Source organism: Macaca nemestrina, chromosome 8 (assembly GCF_043159975.1).
Source record: "Macaca nemestrina isolate mMacNem1 chromosome 8, mMacNem.hap1, whole genome shotgun sequence".
NCBI classification, from domain to species: Eukaryota; Metazoa; Chordata; class Mammalia; order Primates; family Cercopithecidae; genus Macaca; species Macaca nemestrina.
The window spans coordinates 146,872,639-146,887,157 of NC_092132.1; the positions used below are offsets into that span (position 1 = coordinate 146,872,639).

The window sequence follows — 14,519 nt, forward strand, 5'->3', positions numbered from 1 at the left end:
CTATATCTTGGTTTCAAATCATGAATTGAGCAAAAATTAGTAACACAAAAGACCTAAGCCTACGTTTGTTTAATGGAGAAAAAAAATGATGAAAAACTCACAACAAGTTACTGAACTTAATATGTTTTTTTCATAGAAACGACCAAGGCTCATAGGAGAGACAGAGAAGAGGGAAGCACCATTTTTAAGCCATCAGATTTCATGAGAACTCACTCACTGTCACAAGAACAGCATGGGAGAAACTGCCTCCATGATCTAATCACCTCCCACCAGATCCCTCCCTTGACATATGGGAATTACAATTGGAGATGAGATTTGGGTGGAGACACCAAGCCAAACCATATCAGGACTCCAGCAATTCTTTCTCTCACCTGCTCTATCTCTTATTCCCCTCTACTGCATCTATGCCAACTAAAAGAAAAACACTTCTTGGACACACAAGAGCTGTCATCTTTTGTGTTTGCCCAGCTTTTAAGGGAAACCCTATGAAAGGGGTGCCTGCACAGTCCCCACATCCTACCACACTTCTTTCCCTCACTGCCACTCAAACCTGACTTCTGTCACTAGGGTCATAATGCCTTCTGCATGACCTAACTCAGCCCTGCCTCTGCCCATTGATCTGACCCCTAATTATGTGGTCACTGGAAGCTGCTCTCAGGTGTCCTTGCCCAAAGGGACATACAGCACACAGCCTGTGGAGGGTGGAGGAACCAACTGCAAGGTGGGTTTCCAGTAGGACCAACTGGGGTTAAAGAAGGAGTGGGAGGCAATAAAGAGGATTGCTTTCAGGGTGCAAGTGTAGGAGACAGGAATGTAGACAACAGCTTTCAGCCTCCACTTTACTTTCTAGTGGCATTATTATTATTATCAGTATTATCATCACCATCATTATTCGCCATGGTTTGAGTGTTTGTGTCTCTCCCCCAAAATTCATGCTGAAATCTAATCCCCAATGCAATAGTATTAAGAAGCGGAACCTTTGGGAAGGGATTAGTTCATGAGGGCAGAGCCTTCACAAATAGTTAAGACCCTTGTAAAAGAGGTCCTAGAGAGCTCCCTTTCCCTTTCTACCTTGTGAGGGTCCAGTTAGAAGCCACTCTCTATAAGGAATGGGCCCTCACCAGACACCAAATCTGCCAGGGTCTTGATCTGGGACTTCCCAGCCTCTGTGAGTGACGCATTTCTATTGTTTATGAATGACTCATTCTAAAGTAGTTTGTTATAGTATCACAAAAGGACTAAGACATTTTCATCATCATCATCATTACTATCACAAAAGTCCTATTGCTGAGGCCAAGGAGGCAAAATCCTCACAGCCTCTGTGTTAAATTGTGTGATTTATTTAAAATATTTTACCAGAAACATTACTTTTATTCCAGGTCAGGATCACTAAACAAAAATAGATCTCTATGTGTTAAAGGGTTCAAATACTGATTGAAAATTTCAAAGTGGAAACATTTAATTTCTACCTTTCCCCTGGACCAAGGGAAAATGTAAGAAACCTACTTAGTTCATTTACTGAGAGTTTCATGCAGTTGTCTAAGGACAGAGGTAAATGAAGAGCAAGAATGAAGACTTGATCGATGGCAGGCTGAGGAGGGGGCTGGAGGAGGCTGCTTGTGCCCAGAGAGACTGAGGATAGGCAGATTAGAGCATCCTCACCAGACCCCCTCCCAACCCAGGAGGTGATACATGGGCTACAATATTAAAGAAATTGTTCACTGATACCCTTACCTTGTTCCAAAAATAATTTGATGTTATCCTTGTGTGATGAGGATTTTCTAAGAGATGACAGATGAATTTGTACACCCCCCAAGAATGGGTAAGCAGGAAAACCCACTCAGCATCTCCTCCTGGAAGAATGCTTACCGTGACAATGCTGTCTCTTTTAGGATGCGATTGTGGATGGTATGTAGTTAGAAGTAAAAGTGTGTTCAACCTTAGCATAAAATCAGAAATGCATACTAATTGAGTTGCTGAACGATTTCCCAGTGGAAGAAGGTGGTACTCTTTCTCAAGTCTTTTCCTACCATAATCTTTGGCCGAGAGACAAAACTGGAATGAGCTAGAAAGATGAGCCTGTGCCATCAATGATCTCTGTGTCCTAGGAGACCCCTATGATTGGTCAATGTGTTGTTGACAATTTCCAGGGTGGTGACGGGGAGGACAATGCAGAGACAGTGATCAACTCCAAGGCTTTAACTAAGCCTGCAGCAGAGAAATTGGTGGTTACCAACAAAGGAGTTTCCTTAGGGACAGGGTAGCGATATATCCAGATTATCTGGGGGCAGTCCCAGTTTATGTCTGTTGTTCAAGCGTAACCATCAATAATAGGCCCCTAAAAAGTATTTCTGTTTGGGTTATAAATTATTTGGTGAGCTTGCTTAGGGAGCGCTAGCCTTTACCCACTTGACCCACCATGCTCCACCTGATGCAGAGTTTCCCCTTTGTTAGGAAAGTGCAAGTCAGACAACCTTTTATGCACGACCCTGTTCATTCTCTAAACCTCTAGCTCTTTTGCTGTCAAACACACAGAGCTGGTTTATCTCACCAGAGATGTGTTCCTTTATTCAAAAAACATTATCTTTCTTTCTTAGCAAGAAAGACTGTAAATTAAGCAAAAGTTTTGATTGTGGATAGAGTTCAAATCCCAGCTCAATCACTATTTGTATAACCTACACTGACTTGCTCAGAGAAAATGCCTATCCCTTATAAAAGTTACGTCAACTAAGATACCACTTTCAAGATTCATGGTACGTGATAGGTGTTCAAGAATGTTCATTCTTACTGGAGTGACAGAGGAGTTTCAGCATTATTTCATTAAATTCTGTAAACTTAAGTTATGCTAACATTTGATAAGTGAAATTCAGTATGTTCCTACAATTTTAGGTCTTATCTAAGACCATCTTTCTCCCACACCCTAAACGGCCAAAGTTTCCCTAACAGCCTCTAATTCTATGGACCCTAAAAGGCAAAGTTGTCCTTATTAAATTTTAAATTTTAGGGATTTTTTTGGAGACATTCCAGGCCTTATGGAGGAAAGTAGTATCTTGTATGATTTCAGGTATCCAGAAGTTGACTTAAAAATTCTTCTTACAGTTTAGGTTGATTTACATTTCTCTAATGACAAGTGATGGTGAGCTTTTTTCAGATGTTTTTTGGCTGCATAAATGCCTTCTTTTGAGAAATGTCTGTTCATATCCTTCACCCACTTTTTGATGGGGTTGAAACTCTTGTGGTGATCCTAGATAAAACACAACTTTCTGTGTGGACAGGTATTTGGTAGCAACTGACTCCCCCTAAGATTTTTTTTTTTTTCTGAGATAAAGACTAGGAGGTTGGCACTATAGCCATCACCAAATAAACAGGAGACACTGGAGCTTTGAAAGGTTGAGTTATTTGCACAAGATTACTCAGTTAATGAATGACAGAGCAAAACTTTGAAACAAGGGTTATCTGATTTTAGAGCTCTTTTGCTCTTAGGTACAAAAAAAAATCTCTATTTCCACAAAGACCACAGCTTACATCATAGCTTGGCTGATTTCTCTGATGTCTACGTCTCAGCAACAATCTGTCTTTTGGCTTCTCAACACATACTGATTATTAATGAAGGGTAACCACTGTTAGAGAGGTCAAAAGGTATGCATCCCTGAGTTTCCTCCCTGCTTTCCTTTCTTGTTTTCTTCCTTCCTTTCTGCCTTAGTCCATTTGGGATGCTATTGAAAAGTAATATAAACAGGGTGGCTTACAAAGAACAGAAGTTTACTTCTCACAGTTCTGGAGGCTGGAAGTTCAAGATTGAACACCATCACTGGTGTCTGGAGAGAGCCCGCTTCCTTCTCCGTGTTGTCACACGGTGAAAAGTACAAACAAGCTCCTTCAGGCCTCTTTTTATAAGGGCAGCAATTCCATCAGAAGGGCTTTGGCTTCATGACTTAATCACCTCCCCAAAGCCCGTACCTCCTAATATCATCGCCACCTTGGGGGTTGGCATTTCAACAGATGAATGGGGAGACACAAGCATTCAAACATTTAGGCCGCAGCATTTCCTTACCTCCTTCCTCCCTCTATCAATGTATTCATCCATGTATTGATTCTTTCACTCAAGTCTCATTTGTTTAAACAAATACGTGAGAACCTTCTCTCTGCTAGGTACTGCTCAGGGGCTGAGGAAGTAAGGTAATCAGACAGTGCCTGTTACTTTAGAAGCTCACGGTGTGGAGAAGGAGAGAGATGTAGAAATAATATAAAGCAACACAGATGTGGAGGGGAAAGAGACAAGGAAGAATTTCAGTGCTTTACCTTGTATACTTCCTGCTGTTTAATTCCTTTACCATAAGAATGCATTGTACTACATGGATTAAGAAATCCTTTGGCCGCTAATGGGTCACCTAGTTGTAACCTATGCAAGACTTTGACACGGTAAGAGTCTGCCTAGAATTATCTCTTTTAACTGGGTAACAAAAAAAAAAAAAAATCAAAAATTCAACTCGACAAAGGAAAAAAGGTAATTTCCATTTACAGAATTTCTTCTCCTTTTTTAGCTTCTAAAATGGGTGGTTTTCCAAAAAACCATATGTTCTCATTTATAAGTGGGAGCTAAGCTATGAATACAAAAAGACATGCAGAGTGATATGATAGATTTTAGAGACTCAGATGGTGGGCAGGGCTAGGGATACAAAACTACACATTAGGTAAAATGTACTCTGCTCAGGTGACAGGTGTACTAAAATATCAGAATTCACCACTATATAATCCCATCCATGTAACAAAAAACTCCCTGTACCCCAAATGCTATTGAAATTTGTAAAGAAGAATTTAACCTCTCCTTAATGATTCATGAAGCACTTTCAGATCTTGAAATAATGTAATGCCAATGGTATTAAATATTGGTTTATTTAATCCATAGATGTGTGGAAACAGGCAGTTGACAGAAAGTAATCGTGCATTAACTCAAAATTCAATTTTAATCAAAATGCAATTTTAAAATAGCTGCCCTTACATGGTCTGGCATTAAAAATAAACTTTTTTATAGAATGGAAAAAACACAATTTTTTTAAAGGGTGGTTTTCTTTGTATTTCCAAAGGGAAAGCTGACAGATGCAGGGATATGAAAAGAATGAGGATAGATGAATAAATGGATGAATCCTCAAAATCACTATTGTATAATAATTTATTCTGAGGGAAAAAAGGCACCAAACCTCAGAGTCATAAGCAAAAATGAAAATCCACCAGAAAATGCAAAATTACTCGGAAGCCCTTCTATTTGAAAAGGAGGAGACTTGGATCTGTAATCATGAGTTCATAGATGGAACATTCAAAGGTTACACCCATGCGTAATTTGAACATTTGAATCAGGAATGCAAGCTTTTTCTCTCTGGTTGAACTGTTGTTGTTGTTGTTGTTGTTATTGTTGTTGTTGTTGTTCTTGTTCTTCTTCTTCTTCTTCTTCTTTCTTCTTCTTCTTCTTCTTTTTAAATTTTGCAGTGATTTACTTTAAGTGGATTCATTTGCTCTTGAGAAGAAGCATCACCACTAAGGGATGCTTTATTTTATTTCTGAAAGGCATTTGCAGGTAGCTCAGCGTATCTCTTTTGTCATTTTTGCATCACGCCCTTGTGGTGTGCTTAGCCACACACATGCAGAAATTGGCTAAAATGAAACCAAAGTGCAATAAAATGCTGCTTCTTGGATTTAAGTATTAGTTACCCAAAAATATTTCAAAAAAGACCCATTTATTTGCTGTATGTTCATTTTTTAAAATTTCAATTTGTTTTAGGTACAGTAGGTACATGCACAGATTTGTTACATGGCAATATTGCATTATGCTGTGTTTTGGAGTATGGATCTCATTACCCTGGTAGTGAACATAATACCAGAGAGGTAATTTTTTAACCCAACTCCTCCTTCCACCCTCTAGTAGTTCACAGTGTCTATAATTCCCATATTTGTCCATGTCTGCTCAATGCTTAGCTCTCATTTATAAGTGAGAACATGCAATATTTGGTTTTCTATTCCTGTGTTAGTTTCCCAACTGAATTCAAACTCATTCCCAGATCACTTGTCCTCGTCAATTAATGTACACTGGAGAAAGAGCTACCTTCGGGCTGTGAGGTCATCGTATAATCCTGACCACTCATTTCCCATCATGAGACTGCTGTTCCTTCTGTTTCTCCTTCTTGGGTGTCTAATACAAACAGCCTCAGGTAAGCTATGAGTCCACCTGGAGGATGATGAGGTGGATGCCCTTGGAGCTGACATGGGCCAAATTAATTCATCAGCCAACGATGCACTGAAATATGGAGTAACAGAACAGCCGAATAGCTGAGAAAAAGCCCAGCATGTACAACAAATTTCATTTTACAAATCAGGAGAGAGAAGCTTAAAGAAATTTAAAATTTTTTCCCAAGATTACCTTAATCTAGTTGTTGCAATAGATACCAGACTTAACTAACTATTGTGATAGATAACATTAATAGTAAGCATCACAGCTTACAAACCATTTCCATGTGAATCAAAACAATGGCAACAACAACACTAGTACTAACAACAAATAATGCTGACCACTTTCTCTTTACCAGACATCACAGCAAAGATGTGTTGTGTTTTCACATATTATCTCCCATGTACTCCTCATAACAATATTTCTGGGGCAGGTATTTTTTAGCCCTGTCTTATGAGTCCAAAAAAATGGCATCATTTGTCCAAAGTCACAAGGATTGTATATGTTGAAGCCAAGATTCAAGCTTAAGTTGGTTTGATTCCCAAGATTACCCTCTTACCAAATACTCAACAGTACCTGAAAATAGATTTACTTATTAAATTATATACAAAAACGAACAGTTTTAAATATGGGCATGTCCCATGCAACACTTGGGACAAGCTTATACTACAAGATTATTCATTGTTTATCTGATATTCAAATTTAACTAGAGGTCTCTCATTTTCCTGGCAATCTTCTGCATATGATAGCATGGGCCAGGTAACGATGTGGTGAAAACAACATTCAAATCTTGGTATCCTAAAAGAGCAAAGATTTAATTCCCACTTCTGGTACAAATGCATCATGGCCACAGGGCTGCACTGCTCACTGTAGTTGCTCAGCTCCCCCTGGTGGAGCAGCCACCACCTTGACTACTGTTGGCCACTGCAAAGGAAAGAGCTCTGAGGTTCTTACACTTGCAGGTAAGGGCTTCAGCCCTGAAAGGACACATCACTTCTGCTCAAAATTTGTTACCCAAGTAAGTCTCAAAGGTAGGGAGGCAATCCTACTTTGTGTCAGGAAAATAGCCAGATCTATTTGGTGAATAGCCTAACAGCCTGATTGTGATAGATAGATGATTGATGATAGATGACATAGATAGATAATTAGATAGATAGATAGATAGATAGATAGATAGACAGATGGTTAATAGAATATAGATGATAAAGGATAGATTACATAGATGATAGACAGATACATAGCTATAGATATGGATGTAGATTCAGATATGAATATATACCTGTATCTATACATGTATCCTTCTCTTCTTATGAGAGATTAGGAGCATCTGTGACTCACATAGCAAAACCTGGCTGCAAATAACTATAGTTGTGGTGGATGGATCAGGAATTAGAAACCAAGATTCCTAATCCTAGTTGAGTATGCTTTCCATCACAATGCCATGCTTTTAAGAGACATAAACTCTAACGGAAACACTTCATACTCACTTTTTTCTTATGGTTGTTGGTCATTCTCTCTCTGGCTCTCTAGACCTGCTCTCTGTAGGACTAAGCTCAACCTCCTGGATGTTATGTCATTCTCTTTCCAACCTAGCTCACTGAGCACAGGAAGGCAGGTGCCTACTCTATGTCTTGGCTTTGGCATTGAAAGGATCACAAACTATGAAAGAACTCACACTTCACAGAATATGGAAGGCACCACATTCAGGAATCAGAATACTCAGGACATCAATCTAGTTATCTATTCATTAAATACTTATTGACTAATTTGCACTCAATACTTGTAACGTTTTGCCCTGTCAAGAAGAAGGAAGGCACTTTAGAAAGCTTTTATGGAGAGCATGTGGAGGGAAGTGAATTTTATATTTCTAGCCTTGTGGCACAGTCAGAAGAGACTACTATAGCAGTCAGTGAGCTTTTCCTGTAAAGGACTAGGTAATGAATTCTTTGGGCTTTATGGACCATGTGATCTCTGTCATAACAACTCATCTCTGCCTGTGTACAGTGAAAGCAGCCATAGATAATGTGTAAATAAGTGAGCATGGCTGTCGTCATCTAGAACTTTACTTATGGACATTGAAATTTGAGTTTCATATAATTTTCATGTATCACCAAAAATTTGGTTTTGAATTTTTAAAAATAATTTAGAGATGTAAAAACTGTCCTAAGTTCACACGTCATACCAACAGAAGCAGAGTCAGTTTTGCCCTGTGGACTATCATGTGCTAAAGAAGATGAATTCTAGTAACTTTTTTAAAACATAATTTCACTTTTTTGTTTCTTTCCCCTTCTTCCCTTATAGGATATGAGAGAAAGGATAGATTCCATGAATGTGAACACATGGGTGGTGTCTGCAGGCACCAAAAAACCCACGGTTGCTCTATCCTGCCTGCACAGTGCAAAAGCCGGTACAAACACTGCTGTAGGTTGTAGCTGCAACAGCTGGAGGGGCCTCAGGGTAGCCCAAGAGAACCACAGCCCCTGACTTCTCCTTAATAAAGGCATCACCACCCATGTGGACCCTCTTTCTGATAACATGCTTAACTTTTAGGCCATTGAACCAGAGGCAGGAGAATGTAAAATCTGGATTTGGTCACACCACTAACTCCCTGATTGATTTTGGATAAGACCTTTCTTTTCCTAGATTTCAGTTTCTTTCCCTCTAACCACTGACATGGGTATTCTCTAAGACACCTGTATGCTGTTCATATGTCTGTGAATCTATGGAATTTTGGATGAAGGGTGTGTGTGTGTGTGAGTGTGTGTGTGTGTGTGTGTGTGTGTGTGTGTGTGTTGGCTATAAGTTAAAAAGTCACAGAGGTTTTATTTTTGTTTTCATTTTGAAGACAGGGTCTCACTTTGTCTCCCGGGCTGGAGTGCAGTGGCACGATCATGGCTCATTGCAACCTCAGACTACTGGGCTCAAGCGATTCTCCCACCTCAACCTCCCTAGGAGCTGGGGCAACAGTCATGCGCCACCATGCCTGGCTAATAAAAATTTCTTTGTAGAGACAGGATCTCGCTGTGTTGCCAGACTGACTTCAAGGGCTTCTCCCATCCAAAGTGCTGGGATTACAAGAGTGAGCTACACACTCAGCTCTCACAGAGATGTTGTTCTCACTTGCTGTATCCTTGACCCTTAACGACTCTTGGGTATCAAGTGATGGATCCAGGTTGATTATTAAACAGCTAGGAAAATAAGTTGGCCTTCTACAGAAATATTTAACTTGGCACTTAGGCATTAACACATAGAATCAGAACTCAGACATTACTGAAATCAACTCATTGATTTACAGAGGATCAAGATTTAGAGAGGCAGTGATTATTTTCTTCTCTCCAAAGTCACCTTTCCAAATATCAAGATTTCTTTAGGACCATTTTCTTACAACCCAAGGAATTGTTTTCAGCATAGATAAGATCAAATTTTACAGCGGAAGACTGCTGATTAGACTGGAAAGTCCAACATTCAGCAGTAACTTAATTTCTCCCATTTTGAAACAGTCCAAAAGCAATTTCTTAATAATCTTTTCTCTTAGCAGCTTCCTTTATTGTACCAAACTGAACTCTCAATCACCACTGATGGGAATGCAAAATAGTATGGCTACTCTGGAAGACAGTTTGGCAGTTCCTTGTAAAGTAAAATATACACTTACCTAATGACTCAACAATCCCTCACAAGGGTATTTATCATAGGGGAATGAAAATGTATGTTCAAACTGAAAACATGTATGCAAATGTTTATAGCAGTTCTATCAATAATTGCCTCAAATTGTAAGTGACACAGCTGTCTCTTGACCAGTGAATTGACTTTAGTACATCCTGTAATGAAAGACTATGCAGCAACAAAAAGGAATAAATCATTTATGCATAAAATAACATGGATGAATCTTAAAGGCCTGTTGCTGAATTAAGGAAGCCAGACATAAAGGCTACAGATTGCATGACCCTATTTCTATGACACTAAATGCAAAACTGTAGGCTCTGAAACCAGATCAGTGGCTGTCGTGGTTTCAGTGTCATAGGAAGGGTTTGTCTATAAAGGGTGATATGGTTTGGCTGTGTCCCCACCAAAATATCATCTTGAATTCCCATGTGTTGTGGGAGGGACCCAGTGGGAGGTAATTGAATCATGGGGCAGGTCTCTCTTGTGCTGTTCTCCTGATAGTGAATAAGTTTCATGAGATCTGATGGCTTTAAAAAGGGGAGTTTCCCTACACAAGCTCTCTTCTCTTGTCTGCTACCATGTAAGACATGCCTTTCACCTTCTGCCATGATTGTGAGGCCTCTCCAGCCACATGGAACTGTAAATCCAACAAATGTCTCTTTTGAAAATTGCCCAGTCTTGGGTATGTCTGTATCAACAGTGTGAAAACAGACCAATACAGAGAAACTGGAAGTGAAAGCAACGTTCCATACAGAAGTGTGGCAATGAACACAGAGCTCTGCACATGCAAATCCCTCAGAACTTAACACCACAAACTTTGAATTTTACTATATATAAAGTAACCTAATGGGAAGAAAAATGGAAAGCAGATTGTGACAAATAAATATAATTGTATTTAAAAAAATTAATCATATGACCACACTGATATGTTTAGGCTTTGTGTCCCCACCCAAATCTCACCTTGAATTATAATTCCCATAATCCCAATGTACCCAAATATGTGGATGTAATAGAATCACAGGAGTAGTTTCCCCCATGCTGTTCTCATGATAATGAGTGAATTGTCACAAAAGCTGATGGTTTTATATGGGACTCTTCCTCCCTTGGCACTTCTCCTTCCTGACACCTTGTGAAGAAGGTGCCTTGCTTCCCCTTTGCCTTCTGCCATGATTGTAGGTTTCCTGAGGCCTTCCCAGCCACACAGAACTATGAGTCAATTAAACCTCTTTCCTTTATAAATCACCCAGTCTTAGGTATTTCTTCATACCTGAGTGTGAAAACAGACTAATATACACACTAAACTGGAAGAAGAATAAAGGAATTGACTTAAGTAACTTTGAAACACTGTTTTGATTGAGTACTACAAAGATGAAAAGGCTTTATATTGTCTTTCATCTGCACTGCATTCCAATTGTTAGATTTGTTTCTCACAGCAGTTGTGTTACCAGTTTTAAAACAATGTGTATCCTAATGTTGAGCAACTAAGAAAATATATAATAAATAATAACAGGCAGGTTTCTCACTATTGGAGAAAAAGGGTTATAAATAAGGAAATGGGAAAGGCAGAATGAATACTGTGATTTTGGGTTGCAGTTGAAGATATTAATGTGGAGCAAGGAATTTTTTTAAATGTATACACAGATATATATATATACACACACACACGTGCGTGTGAGTAGATAAATTAATATTCACATGTATGTTTCCTAATTCTAACCTCTTAAGAAAACAAGAAACAGTAACACCTCAGTAGCAATGAGTATACCTGGTGCTCAGGTCTTGGTTTCTAAGTACTATGCTTCAGTAAATGGACCCAGAATCCTTAAAGAACCAATTCATTCCAGTACGGGGGCAGAGAAAATATAAGATAAACCTGGAACATCTTGTAGTGTCAGAAAGTAAGGCAATGCTAAAAAAAAAAAAAAAAAAAAAAAAAAAAAAAAAAAGAGTGCGTAAAGGCAAAAGAAACCTGTAAGAGCTCCCAATGGTCAAACTTGAACCAACCTAATCAAAAAATACAGTTTGGAATTATAACCCAAAGTATAAAATAAATACCCATGAGTCATATTTGATATGAACAAATAACCAAATCAATAAGGGACAACTCTTCATTAATGAACGGTTAATAAAGGAAGGGGCGATGAGGAAATAGAAAATTAACAGTAAAAGACCACACTAATAATGACTACAGGCAAGATCCATCATTAAAGAGTGAAAATTTAAGCAGAAATTGGATATTTGCATAATTGCAAAGTATCTCCCCCAAGTTCCAAGAGAAACAATAGCTATGTAGAGAAAAATCCTAGCACACACCACATTAACCAAGAGATTAGCCATTTTGTGAAAGCATTTTTCTGGGATTCCAAAAACTAGCAAAGTCCTTAAAAACAAAATGTTGGGGGTAGTAGGTCAAAGTCACACAAAGGTCAACAGAAAGAGCTCCTGATGGCCAAAGCTTGAATATTTGAGCAACAGGAAAAAAAGTGTCATAGTCTTGGATTATTACCTGAAGTATAAAATAATATCCATGTTTATATCGATATAAATAAGTTATTCAATAAATAAATTAGGAGAAGAGACAAATTTCCCATACAGAAACATTGCAAGTAACTTAGGTAGATACACCACTTCGAGGAAGTGGAGTCTAATTCCCCACACCTTAAGCATGGCCTAAGCTTAGGGACTTGCTTCCAAAGAGTACAGTGTGGAGCAAGGAACTTCCCTGGAGGAGAAACACTACCTTAGCCAGAGGATCAAGGTTGACATCATCAGACTAGGTTTGAAAATGAAAGTTGTATTAGATAGAAAGAACGCTGCAGCCGAGTGCAGCAGGGCGCTTCAGCGAGAAAGGACTGAGCGTGCTGCAGTGGATTCTCCTTAGGGGTATTTATGGAACTTAAGGTAGAAGCTTAAGGGTAATTTGGACCATATTAGCCACGTAGGTCATGATAAATATATTTGTAGATATTTTGGTGCCCTGATGTCAGCAAGGGTTGCAGAATGACTTCATGCATGTGTTCCAGAAATGTATGGGAATTCTAGTAACTTACAAAGTTTTGGGAAAGAAGCCAGCTTGAAATAATAGGGAAGCCTAATTACTTCTGAATTCACATGTCACCGGAAAGGGGTCTGGATCCAGACCTCAAGAGAGGATTCTTGGATTTCGCGCAAGAAAGAATTCAGGGTGAGTCCCCAGAGTAAAGTGAAAGCAAGTTTATTAGGAAAAGAAAGAAATAAAGGAATGGCTACTCCATAGACAGAGCAGCCCTCAGGGCTAGTTGTTATGGTTATTTCTTGATTATATGCTAAACAAGAGGTAGTTTATTTACGCTGTCCCTTTGTAGGCCATATAGGGTAACTTCCTGAGGTTGCCACGGCATTTGTAAACTGTCATGGTGCTGGTGGGAGTGTAGCAGTGAGGACGACCAGAGGTCACTCTCATGGCCATCTTGGTTTTGGTGGGTTTTAGCCGGCTTCTTTATTGCAACCTGTTTTATCAGCAAGGTCTTTATGACCTTATCTTGTGCCATTATCCTACTTCATCCTGTAACTAAGAATGCCTTAACCTCCTGGGAATGCAGTCCAGTAGGTCTCCCACCTCAGACTCCCGAATAGCTGGGATGACAGGTGCATTCCACAAGGCCCGGCTAATTTTTAAATTTTTAAAAGTTTTTGTAGAGATAGATACTTGCTATATTGCCCAGGCTGGGCTCGAACCCTTGGTTCAAGCAATTCACCTGTCTTGGCCTCCTAAAGTGCTGAGGTTATATATGTGAGCCACTGGTTTTCCTGAAAGGTGGTCCCTGAGATTGACTGACTATTCCATTTAGAGAGTACTATGTTGTACACCATAAATACAAACAATTTTTCACTTTTCAATTAACAAATGCTGTGAAATACATAAATAAAAAGATAGGAAAAACAGGGTTACCTAATGAAAGCCAATAGGGCCAACAGGCATGGGGCAGAACCTCAGATGAATATATTCCAAAGTCTGGCTATATATTCTAGGAGACCCAATAATCCCCGGGGATGCCCGAGAATGAACATAGCCTCAGATTCAGAACAACCACCTAAGTAAAACCCACACAAAACAGAGTTGAGTATTGAAAACTCATCTTTATCACTCATGTGTTGCTCTATGAGGTCCTGCCTGGACATCTTGTCATATACTCCTCCATACTTTACATCCTTTTTCTTTGAAATGTTTTTCTCAAATTTTGCACATAATGTATTAAATATATCACTTGTTTCTAGTGTTTATTTTCTATCTCTGTATTATAATATAAATACCATGAAGGTAGGAATTTTTTATTGCTTTGTTCACTGCTAGGTAAATGTTTGTGGACAAAAATCAATGAATGAAAGTTAACATAATCATTAATTTTCTCTGAGTAGTCAGGCAATATGGGGAGGCAAATCAGAATCTACCTCACTCTACTGATTGACCATGAACATTATCACAAATTTGACAATACGCATATATAACATTTATATTTGGTGTTCCCAGGCTCTCCCCTTTCTTCATCCACAACCCAGTGTTACCACTAGGTTCTTTCCCACTAGGGTTGTTTCCTTTCCCTCCTCTCCTCCCTGAGGTTTGTTCTACTACCACTGGACCAATCCTATGTGC

At 39.1% G+C, this 14,519-nt stretch overlaps 1 long non-coding RNA gene across 5 annotated transcripts; it reads left to right on the plus strand.

Annotated features, from left to right (window-relative positions):
• The first annotated feature begins 579 nt into the window (after positions 1 to 579).
• Positions 580 to 8,736, plus strand: LOC139355943 (uncharacterized). Of its 5 annotated transcripts, none has more exons than XR_011607279.1 (4): positions 701 to 721; positions 5,780 to 5,883; positions 6,057 to 6,206; positions 8,525 to 8,736. It is a non-coding gene; the product is annotated as an uncharacterized lncRNA (long non-coding RNA). The 5 variants fall into 5 exon arrangements; XR_011607280.1 differs by lacking the exon at positions 701 to 721 and adding an exon at positions 3,489 to 3,639; XR_011607278.1 differs by lacking the exon at positions 5,780 to 5,883 and having other exon boundaries at positions 580 to 721.
• Positions 8,737 to 14,519: the final 5,783 nt, after the last annotated feature.